General features: G+C 35.9%; 2 long non-coding RNA genes across 2 annotated transcripts in view; one reads left to right on the top strand and one right to left on the bottom strand.

Moving 5' to 3' along the window:
• LOC132205144 (uncharacterized) overlaps positions 1 to 15,141 on the top strand; it is a 216,429-nt gene that overhangs the window by 197,101 nt on the left and 4,187 nt on the right. The window contains exon 8 of the long non-coding RNA XR_009442667.1: positions 7,309 to 7,345. This is a non-coding gene — a long non-coding RNA (uncharacterized LOC132205144). The remainder of the gene's footprint in view (positions 1 to 7,308; positions 7,346 to 15,141) is intronic.
• Positions 1 to 15,141, bottom strand: part of LOC132205150 (uncharacterized) — a 59,519-nt gene that overhangs the window by 25,684 nt on the left and 18,694 nt on the right. The window lies entirely within an intron of this gene.

Genomic DNA, 15,141 nt, shown 5'->3' on the forward strand with positions numbered 1-15,141 from the left:
AAAGAAAAATTTTCTATTTTCTTTCAAATTATCTGTTGATATTGTCAAAAATATGAAGCTTGAATTTTTTAATCATTTCTTCTTTTGAAAATATTATATTATATAAATATTTCATTTTTTGGGAATGATATTATCTCCTTCAGAATTACATCTGTTTTTATAATCAGCGAAACACAAATCATTCTCAAGCATAAATCTTGCAATTGAACGAGAAAAATAAATATAATAAAAGCGATTGAGTAAAAAAATTACACCAAAAGTTGACTCTTTGCAGCAAATTGGGGAATAAACAACAATTCTTTTTAGTGGTGGCGCATTTTGTGTCAAAATTTCTTTATCCAGAAATCTATAAATTATTAATAAAACACTATTTAATAAATGAAGAATTTAACAACAATAATTATACCGAATTTAAAAAAAAATATTTCTGTAGCATTGTGGCGTTTGATAAATTTATAAATTTACAAACATTCAAACATTTTTATTCATAATTCCAATCATCCAATCCATAACTAAATTTTAAAGTTTTTTTTTTCATATCGACACGGGAGCAACCCCTCTGCTCAAACAGAACCCCAAAGCAGCGCGCTGCAGTTACGCAATCAATAGGGGCCATAAATCAACATGTGCCGCATTCTTCCCCATTGTCATAATTCACCTTCAAGGTAAAAGACACTTTCCAGCAGCTCTCCTCAGGGCCAAATTTTTCCTCGCCTTTGAATTTAGTAAAAAAATTCCCTGTTTGATTTCGGCGGCGCCGATCGGTGCAGAGAAAATCAAGCTCGACTCGAGTGAGTTCTCCACTGTCGCTGGTGCAGCAGGTGAATCGAACCGGCAGTTCTCGACGCGTGCAATAGATGTCCACCGTCTAGCTTTCTCGCTCGATTTTCAACAGGCACCGAGCCAAAAACTAAACGGCTGAGGAATTTTCAACATTCAAAAGCCAAGAAAATTAATTCACAGACTTTCAGGCACTTGGCGGAATTAGTATTTTATCGTCCAGAGCTAATTTTCCTCAGGGTTAAAAATTTTAAAGCTATTTAATCTAAGTCTGCATTCGTGCATTTTCTCTCAGGAAAGACCAGATTACTGAAATTGATAATTTAAATTTGAAGACGGAATTATATTTTTAAGTTTTATATCAACGGCATAAAATTTACTCACGCGAGTTTGCACTTATCGCGTTTACGTTTGAAGTACTTCTTGCGTTTCAATGCTTGACATATTTTAAGATTACTTTGAACAAAATATGCCATGAGCAATTGTTGGCCTCGTATCTCATATTTCATTTTAATTTTAAATTTCTGAAGCAGATCGGAGACGACAGATAAATGGCTAATTAAAATCATTAAATGCCAAAATAAATCATTTTTGAAAACAAAACATACACGTACGTGCCCGGGAATGCAATTTAGATGCGTATCTGCTCGAATAAAAATGACGGAGGGCTTGTTCAGAGAGTTGCGCCGCAGTAATGAGCCATTCCATTTTCATGGCCTGTTATATGTAATAAAACAGGTGTACGGTGTGAAGTTGGCCATAGGACTTTCTCAGGCTTTGATGTCTAACGCGACTTCAGAAAACTCTTAATTATTATTTACCGGCCGCGAAAATTCATGCCTATAATTAAAATTAAAAAAAGTGCAGAAAGTTCGTTTAGAAGTAATTTGGCTTTTGGCGCTTGTCGATATCTTGAGTTACAATCAGGCAACTCTCCTCACGGCCATGTTATTTCTGAGCCGTCTGATGTGAGATTTTTTATATTTTTTCGGTCTGCGTGGTCGGGACGAATTCTTTTTGAGTATGTGAATATATATTCAAAAAGTGCTGCTGGCGGGGCTCGGCTTAAAACAGGTTTTCCATCTCGACTGGACAACAAGAAGTATACGAGCTGCTTTGGAAAGCCTGTGCGCCTGTTTATTTATCACCAAAGCACTCGTGTAATCTATTGCTTATTCATTCCATTTTGCAGAAATAAAACTTCTTGCAGACGTGCGGTGAGAGATGCTGCCGCCGCTGCGGCGGCGTTCGTTTCAAGCCAACTCGAAGAGCAATTTGGTTTTTGAAGAGCTGCATCTATTATTATTTAAATTTCTCGGCTGGAGGAGCAGCGTATAATGACTTTATTTTTCTTTTGCAAAAAAATAATGCTGAAATGCAATGGCGCAATTGATGGACGCGGTTCAACGATTTTGAAGGGAAAATTGAGACCTGCCCTATTATAATTTGCAATTCTGAAAAGTCGCGACCTGTTATTAAGAGTCCTCGTTTTAATTAAAATAAGGTGAGTTTTGAATTAATCGTCGTCGAAATCGTGGGGCGGGGAAACTTTTGACGAACGCACCTGGTGATGTAATGGGACGCTATATATTTGACTTGCAAATTTCATCTGATGCGATGTTCCAAAAGTCAAAGAATTTATAAAACGTCACTGACTTTAATAAAACATTAAGGGCCTCGAAACGTGAAATTTATTAGATTTTCATTTTTTTTATACAATATCCAACTGATTTTAGCAAATGAATGAGAGAAGAAAAATTAAATAGAAATACACATCTCTAACCAGGATTTCAAAAGTTATATAAATGCAAGAGTTTGCTAAATTTAGCTTTTTTTTTAATTTTATTTTATCGTAATGGAATGTTTGTATTAAATTAATCAATAGACAATAATCAAGCAAACTCTGGTTTATTCAATTTTTCATTTTCACTTTCTATCTCATTTTTTTTTTTACTTACTATTTTCAATGTGAAATGCTTTATTAAATATTTTTAACATTTTTTCCATGCGCTCATTGCAGTTTTGGGTCACTGAACTACATCACAAGACTTAAAATTGAGATCAACGCCCTTTGCAGACCCTCCTTTACTTAAAAAGATTTCTCTAAAAAGGACCCTCATATGCACTACTTTTAAATTTAATTAGGTACGTCCGAGTGAATTATATAGAGGCATGACGCGTTGGCCGCTTACACGTTCATTATTTTGTGTGCGTTCTTTCAGAGGGACAAACGCAATCAAAAAGTTGATTAGGTCCGAAATATTTCATGTGAACACGCCAGCAGCGGCGTGGCGCTTTTGATTCAATTAAATTTTGACTTTTAATTACACGAGACGAGCGCAGAAATGAAAGAGTCTCTGCTGCGTATGCGGATGAGATGAACAAAATAATAAGCTGGTCATGTGTCCACCCATTCCATAAAATTAAAACGCACGGCATGGCCGTTTTTAATTTCCCTGGGCGCTGAATTTACGAGCTGGTTAACTGGTTTTAAGCGCGTGAAGGATGACCAGGGATTAAATGAGATTAGAATTTATTAACGATGAGCGGCCATTGCTGCGTGGCGCTTCTCGTCCGGGGGTGTTAAATGAAGAATAAATAAATATTTGAGAATAACGAGACGCACATGGGGCCGAATTTAGCGCGCGTGCCAGCGTGTATAGTAGTTTTACATTCAAATTTTCTTTATTGCACTTGCTTATTGAATTGGAAAGTGGAGGAGGGATGGAAAAGTACACACTTGCTGCTGATGTACGACCGATTCCAATTTAATATTCCGAAAAGGGAGATGCACGTTGATTTATGCGCACAACTGCGAAAGCTTCCGGCTTTCGACAGCAAATCCGCGTGCGCTTTTATCTCCCACTGATGCAACAATGGGATATTCGCTTTCCGATCAGGCCTCCATTTTTTGTATTCCGCTCGAGTATATCCAACCAAGCTGCACATTTTTCAATGTCGAAGCTGCATTTTTAAAGCTCATTAACATAGGAATTTGCATCGGATTTACATTTTTTGGCGCCCAACTGTCAAGGGAGACTATAAAGCCAGAGGGATATTGGAGTTGAAACAGGTTTGAAATTATGAGCGAAGCTTGATTTAGAATGGTTAAAGCTCTTCCATAATTCATATCCAGAGTTTTGACATGAGTGAATTTCTATATTCGGCATCCATCCTATTTAAAGCTTTAGTGTGCTGGTGTGCAAAATTTCTTAGAAATTCGCTTACATCTATGGGATGATAAAATAGGCTAAAAACACTTTTGGTACGTTTTAACGGTTCCGATGTTAAAAAATTATAGAATACTTTTCAAAACTCAATCATTCAATTCAATTCATTTCGTTCTTTATCTGAAAAAGGAATTGAGCCAAGAAATTTTTTGTTTTGTCTTACAAATTCTCCATAATAAGTTGCTTACACAATAATAAAATATACTGGATAAATTTGAGTTCATTCCAGTTTAATTAAAACTAATCTTATTATATCATAGCAGAACCAAATCAATATTGTTAAATTTAATTGAACTTCGCTTTTAGAAACTAATGGTGGATAATTTAACATAAATAAATTATATTTACATTAAAATTAATTTTACGACAACATGTTTTAATTATGTTATAGGGAAATACTAAAAGCAAAACTATAAAAAATCGGCATTCATCTCTAGAATTTTTGCTTATTGTTTCTTATTTTCTTCTCATGTAAAAAAAATCAATCCGTTCTAGGAAAAAACGACATTTCTTAGCAATCTTGAGGAGCTTCACTTCAGTCTGAAAGAAGAAGTGCCCCTTTTGCGCAACATTTTATCTCTTGTGATGTGTACCGCGCGCACATTCCTGGCCCCAAAGCTCCCAAATAAAAGAATTTCCAGCTCGGCGTTTTTATTTTTCTTTGTCTGGCGAGAGCGAGATTAGCTGCCTCTGCTCTTCTCTCGTAGCGTTCCTTTTCCATTTCCACCTCATTACTCTGCGTATTTTTTCCTGCTCCGGGCGATGATTTGCTCCTTTTCCTGCTTCCCAGACGCCCCTGCTTTTTATTATTTTCCCTCTCAGAGTCTAATGTTGGCCTGTGTGTGGATTGCCCGTCCTCGCCGGCGCCCAAATGTCTCATTGCGAGAATATTTCACCGAGATAATGGCCAACGGTATAAATATAGCCCTATTTGTAATAACCGAGATGGAACAAAGAAAGAAGAGAGGGCCGTGTGTGCTCCTTTTCCTCGCTCACACTAGCTGCTGGCTCTAGCTCGAATGTTATTATTGAACCAAGTTGGACCGTAACTTATCCTCACTCGCAGCGATATTGCTACCGGCCAAAAAGAACACACATTCACTTATCTGCGCCAAATCCTATTTTGCTTGCTCACCAATAAACCTGGAGATGAAATTGTGCAGAAGCTTGCTTAGAACCCTGGATGGAAAAATTTAAATGATTAATTTGATCAGGAAAACAAAAGGCCAGTATAATTATAAATTTCATGTAAGTTAAATTATATATTGAAATCAGTCTAAATTCAATTATATCATGTCGTATCTTATATTGACTGAATTTGTTTGTGATTCGCATTGTAAAGTCAGGTATATTTTTCTTCATCGTAAAATTCTTCCTCAAACATTAGATAAACATTAAAAAGCTTTGACTGAATATAAATGTTACTTTTCTCTAATTGTTACCACCTCATTGTGAGCATATTACAAAACATACTATATTATGCATAATTCAATATGAATAAATCATTTTAATTTTTAAAGATCACTATAAAACCCCTTTTTAAAATGTAATATTTAATTATATAATTGTAAGAAACATGTCCCAAGAATTTATTTGTAATTTGTAATTATTCAAATTTTATACAGTATCTTTTGAAGGGACAATATTAAAATATAAAATGTTTTCTCTCTTTAATAGATATAAATATTAATTGTAATTAAAATACAAAAAAACATTTTTTAATCAAAATATTAAAATTTTTAAAAGCTTATAATATTTAAATTATAAAAAAATACAACATTTTTTTTTAACTAGCATCTTTTTTAAATATTGTGGGTTTTTGGAGCAGAACCGCCGTGGTTTGCGCCACATAACCTTTGGTATGGGCCAAGGGCGGCGGTTCATAATTCTGGAAGGGCTGATGGTGTCACACGCAGGGCTGTAAGTCACCCGGCCTGGAGAACACGCACCAAAAAACATTAACTTCTTGCCAAGGCTTAATTCACTGGCGCTGCTCAAGAGCGTGCAAGAAATATGTGGGTGCTGTTGCAGTTCTATATTTATGGCGGTATAAATTATTGCTCGCTCACATACATGGTCCAAAGGAAACGCACAGCCTTCGGATATTGAGAAGGGATTGTGTTTTGTGTGTGGCCACGGAGTGCGCCCCTTCCTAGAAATCAGATCGCAAGAGATTTCATTTTAATTCTACTAAAAATGTATTCCTTTTTGACGGTGGAAATATTTGATTAACAAAAAAATTAAAATAAATAAATTTATCAAAAAGATTGAGAAGCAAAAAATAATTGGAATTTATTAAGTGAGAGGCGTTAAATTACTGCCCAGGGCGGCCCACTTGAAGTGAACTATAAATTTGGAAACGCAGCAGTAGCCGGCGATTTTATTCTGTTTTCTGTTTAAATATGAGACAACTTCCAAGGCTCTTGGGTTTTTTTTACATAAAGAGGATGAGATTCCAGCAGCATTAATTTAATTTTATGTCCACCTAAATCATCCAATTGCGCAATTAGCTCCTACTGTGTGCAATGATATATAAACAAACATTTTTCACTACAATTCCTTTATTTATGGTGCAGTACCGGTTCTGTATATTTCCTTTCAAACACTTGGTCGGAAAAATCTAGTAAGTCTAAATGCTTTTCGAGCCCGGAATTTGAAGGTGCCATTCTGAGGATATTTACTGTCTTAATTGCCGTCTCAAAATATTTATAAAGCGGACTGCTCCAATTTCAGAGGCAAAATAAAAATTCCCGAGCCTGCACAGCTATGTCAAGCTCGTGTTTACGACCCCTATAGGACTATACTTGAAAAAAGAGCATTTTCCGACGCGGAGGAATGCATCTTATAGAGAGGTAAATCACCTCAAATTATGTTAACTGCAGCAAATTCCCAAGAACAAAAATTTGAAGAAAAAAATAACAGGCCTGTGGCTCATTTTAAATCCGTCGGTGCTAAATATATTGATTTACTATCCTTTCCTCGTCCATCACGTGTATTAAGAAAGAGAGGAAATGCATATTTCGTGTGTGGGTTCGAGTTGACCCCTACACAGCACGACCGCTTAATTACTTAAATAGAAATGGTCCTTGTTTTTGATGCATAATTCAAGTTGGGATGGCTTTTGTAATTTATGATACTAAACACGCTGCTGGGGCTCAATTAGCGGGGATTAAAATTTATGGATCCTTTTAAGAGCCACTAAATTTCTTTTCTCACCAGTCTTTCGTTTGTTTCTAATTGTAGAAATTTTTGCTTCAATAATATTCTTTGTTTGTAACAATTTTCTTTCTAATTTCAGATCCTCTGGTGTATAAATCAGCTTCCTAAAAATTAAGGTAGGAGAAGTTTTATTTCAACTATTTTGTTACATTACTTGAGGGTGCTTTAGTTACGATTCTTAATCTTTTGATGTTCGCTATTTTCATATATAATTATATTCCATTTTCAAGAAATTATTCAAATTAATTTTTTATAAGGAATAAAATTAAGAATTTAGCTTTGAAATTTTTCATATACATGAGAGAGCCCTTATTTCGCCATAAAATTTGTTCTCTACGTTTTAATAACACGGGGTCGTCTCTCGCATTATAATTTATGAGCCTTTAGGGGCCCCAAAGGAAAACGCCATGCAGAGATCCGGCGAGAGAGTTTTGCGTGTTGCAGCCACAGCACTCTCTCTATAAAATCGTCCAACATCCGCAGCATGCACCGCACTCTCGGTAGCACCCTTTGATCCATGGGGGATGTTTGCGCAGAGAATGGGCGTCCGGATGAGCCCGGCACGTGCCCCTTTGTGTCATTTTCCGCGCTGTTGGTCCTGCCAGGGTCTTCCTCACGCAGGCGGCCATTAGACAAATGCATCACAATTAAGTGGATATGCAGAGAGGTGACTTTTGTCGCAGGCCAATGGTCCGGAACGGCTGCACCCAGCCAGTGGGTCCCATCGAAAGAAAAATGGAGTGCCGTGCGAAAAAATATTAATGAAGACCCCCGGGGCGAGTCTCGCGCGCGCTCGGCCGTAAATTTCCGTCGTCCACTGATAATTCCACCCAAATCGAGAGTCAGAAAAATGATTTATGGTGTGACGGCTGAGCCACAGCCGATCGATTTTATATTCTTTAGCACGCACGGATGTGGAAAATATTATTGCAAAGATATGGTGGTGCGTTTCTGTTCAATCATTTTGCTTCAATTTAGCAACAAATAAAAAAAACTTTACTCTATGAAAGTTAAGTTTTAAATTAGACAAGTTTTAATACAATGTAATAACTTTTATTTGTATAAAATTTGAGATTGTTTTCAAATTTTTTTATATTATTTATTAAATTTGTTTATATTAACTATAACGTTGATTTATTTAATATGGTACAATTTGTATTATTGTAATCATGAAAATTTTTGTTTTTATTTTTATACAAGCAATAAATTTTTTTGTTGAACTTTATTTGAATTGATTATGTTTAAAGTTGTCCACTTCATTGTGCTAATATTAATTTTTAACGCAACAACATTTGGATTATTGAGTCAATAATAAATAATCAGTAATAATTTGGTGGCTATTGAAATAACATAAAAAAAAATAAAAAAAACCAAACATAAAAATGCCTCACAAAAGAAAAGAGATGTGCAATGAAAGAGTTAACTTTAAGGTTAGTTTCCTTTCCTTCAAAGGATCTTAAATCTTATCTATATTTTACCCCCAAAAAATAAACATTAAATTATTTCAATTAGCATAAGCATTTCCATTTTCTTATTAAATTGTATACTTTTAATTGTTAAGGCTTTCTTATTAAACCGAGGATATCAGACAAATTACATATTATAATTTCAAATAGTAAAAACCGGGTTGACATCATAAAGAAAAAAAAACGAGTGCGCATACGAAAACCGATATCGACTAAATAGATTGGCTGGTTTAAATTCACGACTGTATATATAGCGCTGCTCGCTCACTCGTTAGTCGTTTTAATTTAACGTACCGATTCGAAATTTATTTTTTAATCTGGGCACGGTGGCGGCAGAGCGGCATGATTTTCCGCGCAATTAACAGTCCAAGAGTATTGGCCGAGTATTAACCAGCAGCACAAATGAGCGGCGCGATAATTTTATCTGATGTAGACTGCACACCAGCGCAGCCAAGCACTAACGATGAGATACGGCCGGCCATGATTCTGCACATTCGCGGGGATTAGCCCGAGCGAAATTTATTGATTGGCCGCGCCGTGCATGCGGTGGTTTTGTGTCCAGTCGCGCGCTACAATGTGTATAATCGCGGCGAGAGTTGCTACCCGCAGCAGCAGCAGCATCCAAGTCACGTTTCAACTTTGACCCGGCGAGGCCTACCAGACCACCAATTAATTGGCACTGCACAAACGCCCTCCGGATTCGAAAATGAAAGATGCATGTGGTCGTTTATCACGCGGTTAACGAGAATGAACTGTCGGAAATTATGCATGTTTTGTAGATTTTTAAGTTCATGAATAATGATTGTCCATGAAGTGTGGGATGTGGAGCGCAGGAAAGATAGCAATTATTTCAATATTATGTTATTATGGACTACATGCAGCATTCATGTAAATCTTCAATATACCAATTATAAGCAAGAAAGCAGATTAAATATTAATATCAGTCATTATATTTTTCTTTTATTTTAATATTAAATTAAAATATGTAATCTATTTTATATTTATCATTTCATACTTTATTATATTTTTATTTTTATAATTATTATTGTAAATTAAACCAATTCTCTGCAATAAGTTGTGCTGCTTTAAATTGTCTTTTCTGATGATTGAAGAAATAATATTTTATTAAATTAATTACCTTCTCATGCAAAACTGAGATAATTTTGATTGTAAAATCGATATTGAGATGGTCAGTTGATATACTGAAAATGCTCTTACTTTTATTTTATTATGCATCAATGTGAGAAAAGTTTTCAAGAAACTATTGTGTAATTTTTTTTCTAACTCAAATTTCTTGTAGTTTTTATTTATAATTTTGAATGTTTCGCAATTTTGCATGATGTATCTCGTTATAGGCAGAGATTGCCTTGTGGTACACAAATAAAGCAGCTATGAGAATTTAAAATAAACAATATAATAACATCCAAATCATGACGGCGTAACCTTTTTAATTTATTTGAACATACTTCAGGAACAAATTAAATAATGAATTTACGTAATTTATATCTTTCGTGCAAAGTCAAAATCAGCCACTAATTGGACCAACATTGAAATACGACTGCGCGTTTATTTATTTCCCCGTCTCTGATCTCACTCAACTCTCTGCTCTTATACACACTTACTTAGTGGTCCTGTAACGAGTGTTTTGTGTTCGCCACGTGATTCAGTGGGAACCTGGTGCGCCCAACATGGAGTTCTCGAGCCCGCCCGCCGAGCCCCAGAGAGTTCCACAGCTGCATGCAGTTTTTCCACTCGATAATGCAAAACAAATCGAAGCAAATTCCGCCACACTTGCCATTCCCCCGCATTACATATACAACGACCATTACAATTTATTTTCCACTGGAAGGGAAGAGATGTTTTTCACGAATACACGCGGCATTAATTAAGCAATTTTTTCCTTTGTTCGCGGCGATAAAATAAATAAAAATAAATAAACAAGCCGTGCGTGTGTGGAGATGTTTCTTTGCGAGAGGCTAACAATGGACCAGGTGACATGGGAGTTGCATTATGGCTGAGCGAGTCTTGTGTTCGCCGCCGAGTTATTTGGTTGGCCGAACACAAGGGCGGACTTGAAATAAGATCCTGAAACAGTCCACTTGTATCGCCATTAAAGCATCCAGCTACACGATTTATTGCTCTGTTTAATATTAAATAAAACGAGCAGCAGATTTTTCGTTCTCGTGTGGAGCGAGAGAGTGAAATAAGAGAAAAAAGCGGCAGGCCGAGTCTGAAAACGAATCTCACAAAAAATAACACACACAAGAGATTCGCACCAGCCTCGTAAATAATGCAGCCATGACGCTCAAAGAAACAGCATTTTTGCGCTGAGAAAAAGAAAGAAAATGCCTCGAACACGCAACCTAAGGCACCACCTCTTAAATTGCAAAATGGCCATTAAATCCGCCGGGAAGCCTATCCATTTTGAATAGGACTCCTCTTCACTTTAAGACAAATGAATCTTGAAACAAAAGCCAGAAGTTTATTTATGCCATACATGTAATTGCTGGTTGATTGAAAATTAAATTGTTTAGAATTTAATTAAAAGTTAAATTAGTACTAAAAAATAGTTTTAAACCTTGGATAAACATAATTAATTAACTATTAATGCTGAAGAGTTTTTGTCCTCAATCATTTGGACTTCGGAGTAAAAATGAATTGATTCATTCAATGCGGCCTGTATTTAAATGATCTCTTGCCCAGCATTTGATTTCTGAAGATATAGTTAGTGCAAGATATAGTTATTTAATTAAATATTACATTTGTCTACAATAAGAATACCAGATGTCTCCATTTTAATCGTATCTTAAAATCACGTGCTGTTAATAATTTGATACAGTAAAATATGAAAATCTTAGTAATCTTTAAAATTAAGCTAAAATTGAAGAAACTTAAAAACTATTAAAATAAAATTAATTTTTTCAGTTAAAAATTAAATTTTTAATTATTGATCAATGTAAGAGTATCAATACTCTTACATTCACTATCAAATTTATTATTGGCATATAAAAATGACTATAATATTATTAATTTTTTAACCATCTGCATTGGCTGCCGCATTACTTTTGATTAAATTAATCAATCAATTTAATTAACCTAGACCTAAATCGATTTCGCGTGAGCTCCGGTGTGTCCCGTCACCCTCGACGCACTGGCCAGATTAATTAGGGAATTACAATCGGCGTGTGCAAATCTCCAAAGCCCAGGCTTAATTATCATGCTGGCGCGCGCGCTGCCGTGCCGTGTGCATAACTTACAGGCGATTTGATTCGCAGCCACGCCTGTGATACACATTAATGGCCATCCTCCCATCGCATAAATTCAGCACATTCGCGCGCTGCATTAAGGCTGATTCACGCCTCATAATTCTCGCAATCAAACAATCATAATGGCTAGGATAATAATTACATGTGTTAAGCCTGCTCTCGCACTCAGCACCCATTATCATGCATTATGGACAAAGTGCTCTCGGATATGATATTCGATGCGCCGTCCCACTGCCCACATTCAGCGCGATTCGCATTTATTACCCCGGCCGGCCGCCGGGTTTGATGATTTCTTCATTCAGAGTGATGCTGCTGCTGCTACGCTGCGCCGCTGATTCCGATCAATATTATAATTAGATTGCTCATTAAATTGCCAAGTATGGTCATCATCAACGTGATGATTATTTCATCAAGTTGGATTAAATCACTGTGCTCGGTGAGCGTGCAGGTTGGCAAAATTATTATTAGTCAGTAAAATATCTTCAAATTGATATTGCTTATGAATAAATTGATACTCATAAAATAATTAGTGTGGATTTTGCTTGTTAACATTTTGATGGTTAACATCACAGAGTAAACAGTAATTAAATCGTTTTTTTTTCATACATTTTAAGGCGCATTTGAGCGGTTGTAAGAACATAATTAGTCATTTTGTAGATTGGGATGATTATATGGAAATAAGAAAATATGATATTTATCAATTTGGTATTTTTCTGATTTATATTTCTCATCACAATTTTTTGAATTGTAAGACACCAATAAACAATGAATAAAAATATTATATTAATTTTTTGATCATCATGAGCTATAAAAGGCATGCAATTGTCCAGGTGAGTCTGAGGAGCAGGTTGCATAACCACCAAAAGTTCATGGTTCATGGCAATCATGACCTAAACTGTAATTTAATTTTTTTCTTTCCTTTTCATCTTATCACTTGTTACATCTGCAGTAATGAGAGAGTTGTTGGAATTTTAATATCGAAATTTAAAGAAAATTCGATTTCGAACGTCACGATGTACCAAAATTTGGCAATTTTTGACTCTCTGCAATCGAGCCTCGCTTATATTTATTCTTGATTTACCGATGTAGGAATTGCGTTGTAAATAAATCTACTTTATCGCCACGCCGCTGAAATATTATATCTCGTGGGGTAGGAGCGGAGGGGAGCGAAGAATTAAGACCTAGAAATAGCAGTGGAGTGGTGCTAGTTAATTTATATTTAGGTACTGCGCGTACCTCAGCGTCCGTGTTTCAAGCAGGGTGTGGAGGACACTTTATTTATTTGGCCAGCGTAAGAGGCCTTTTAGTTGCAGCACACACGTGATATATTTTTGAGGCAGCGAGAGCCTTTGATCGAGAGAAAGAACGAACAACGCTCTGTCTTCAAACGTGTTTATTTTTCAAGCACAAAACGACTCAGAGAAAATAAATCTCTAGTGAATTAATCTGGCCAATTATTTGAGCGAGCAAGTCGTAATTTATATAAAACTCTGCTGGACTCTGATCTCTAATCAGTTTTTAATGACTCCGAATTGAGCGCCAATTATTTTTTCTAACAACACGCGAGGCTGCTTTTTTCGGCTCCTTCACTCGATATAATGGCCGCTTCAGCTGACTGCCGGGTAATAATAGCTCATCGTGCCCTCTCTTTCTCTCTCTCTCGAAGAGTTTTGGAAACGCACGGCACGTCCGTGTAACTTTTCGTCCCCGCCGCGCGCGTTTTCCGAATGTATAAAAAGCTTTCTATCCGATTTTCCCCAGAGAGGAAAAAACTCTGCGCCGGGGATTAGTAGAAATAAATCTCTTTTCCAGCAGCAGCAGATCAAGATCGTGCTGGAAAAATGCAGCAGCGAGAGAGAGCGGGCAATCTTGAAATATTTATGGCGCATTGCGTGATTTATTTTCCACAGGCATACTGCGTGCTAATGAAAATTTAATATATCCTCCCGTGGGCCGTGCGCGCGCGGGGAGAAGATTTTTTATTTAAATCAAATACAGCTGTTACAATATAAGAAAATATGTAAATGGCGCCGCTGCTGCATTATGAATCAATACATTAGAGAGAAGCCAGCGACAGCAGAAAATCCTTCCCAGAATATTATGGAGATAAAAAAGAAATATGGAGCGGCGGCAGAAATACAATGTGGATCCGACGACGAGAGGAAAAGAGCTGTGTGAGTTTTTTTCTTTCTCTCTTTCTCTGGCTGCTGCTGGCGCTCTTTCTCTTATTATTATTCCCATCCTCGTTTGGCCTCCCTTGCTGAGACCTGCTGGCGTCGAGGGAGTGTTTGCTTAGCTCCGACGACGTCTTCTTCCTATGAGGCGAGAAAAGACATTTTGCTACATTGCGAAAGTGCCTCTTCTATGGGGGCGAGAAGTACAAAAAGGCATTCTCCCTGCTGCTCGTCTCCGATGCAATATGGCCATGTTTTCGCACACAGCACTTCAATTTCATTATCGACAACACTTCTGCAAAACAAACACACAACTCTCACGCAGAGAGCAAACTCCGCACTTGATAAATAACAAGACAGATAAATAATAAGGAAAATATACTGCAGTCAACTAATAAATTTAATACAATCTTTATGAATCTGAAAATTTAAGTTATTTCAAAATTTATTAATAATGTAAAAAATTAACTCAAGTATTAATTCTTTAAATTTCAGATTTATGCCATATTAAGGTAAAGCCAGTTTCAACATCGTAAAAAGTAAAAATCAAATTAGCAATTTGACTTTCAATTTAAAACTAAGAATATATTACTAGAGAAAATAATTATTTGAATATTTAAAATATAATTTAAATTTTTAAATATCGCATATATCATCTCGACAGCAAAATTCTGCTAGTGGTGGTGCTGATTTGTCCATTAATTTTTTTTTAAATAAATTTTTTTCAACAATTGAATGGATAAACAAATATTTTTTCCTTGAGATAAATGTATAAAGCAAATTAATGGATTAATTAAAAATATCAGAAAAACAAACATAATTTTTATTTTTATCAAATAAATAAAATTCATTTCTTTGTGTGTGGCCTTCTAGATTTTGATTACATTTTCAATTTGAAGAAAACATTCCCAACAGACATTCAGAACGTGTCAAGGAAACCAAAGTTTTTCTTAACTGGAGACCCGAACGGATTAAATTTTCTAGTCACATGACCCCAACTTCCGCC

This window comes from Neocloeon triangulifer, unplaced genomic scaffold (assembly GCF_031216515.1).
Source record: "Neocloeon triangulifer isolate White Clay Creek 2 clone unplaced genomic scaffold, ASM3121651v1 ptg000002l, whole genome shotgun sequence".
Classification (NCBI taxonomy): domain Eukaryota; kingdom Metazoa; phylum Arthropoda; class Insecta; order Ephemeroptera; family Baetidae; genus Neocloeon; species Neocloeon triangulifer.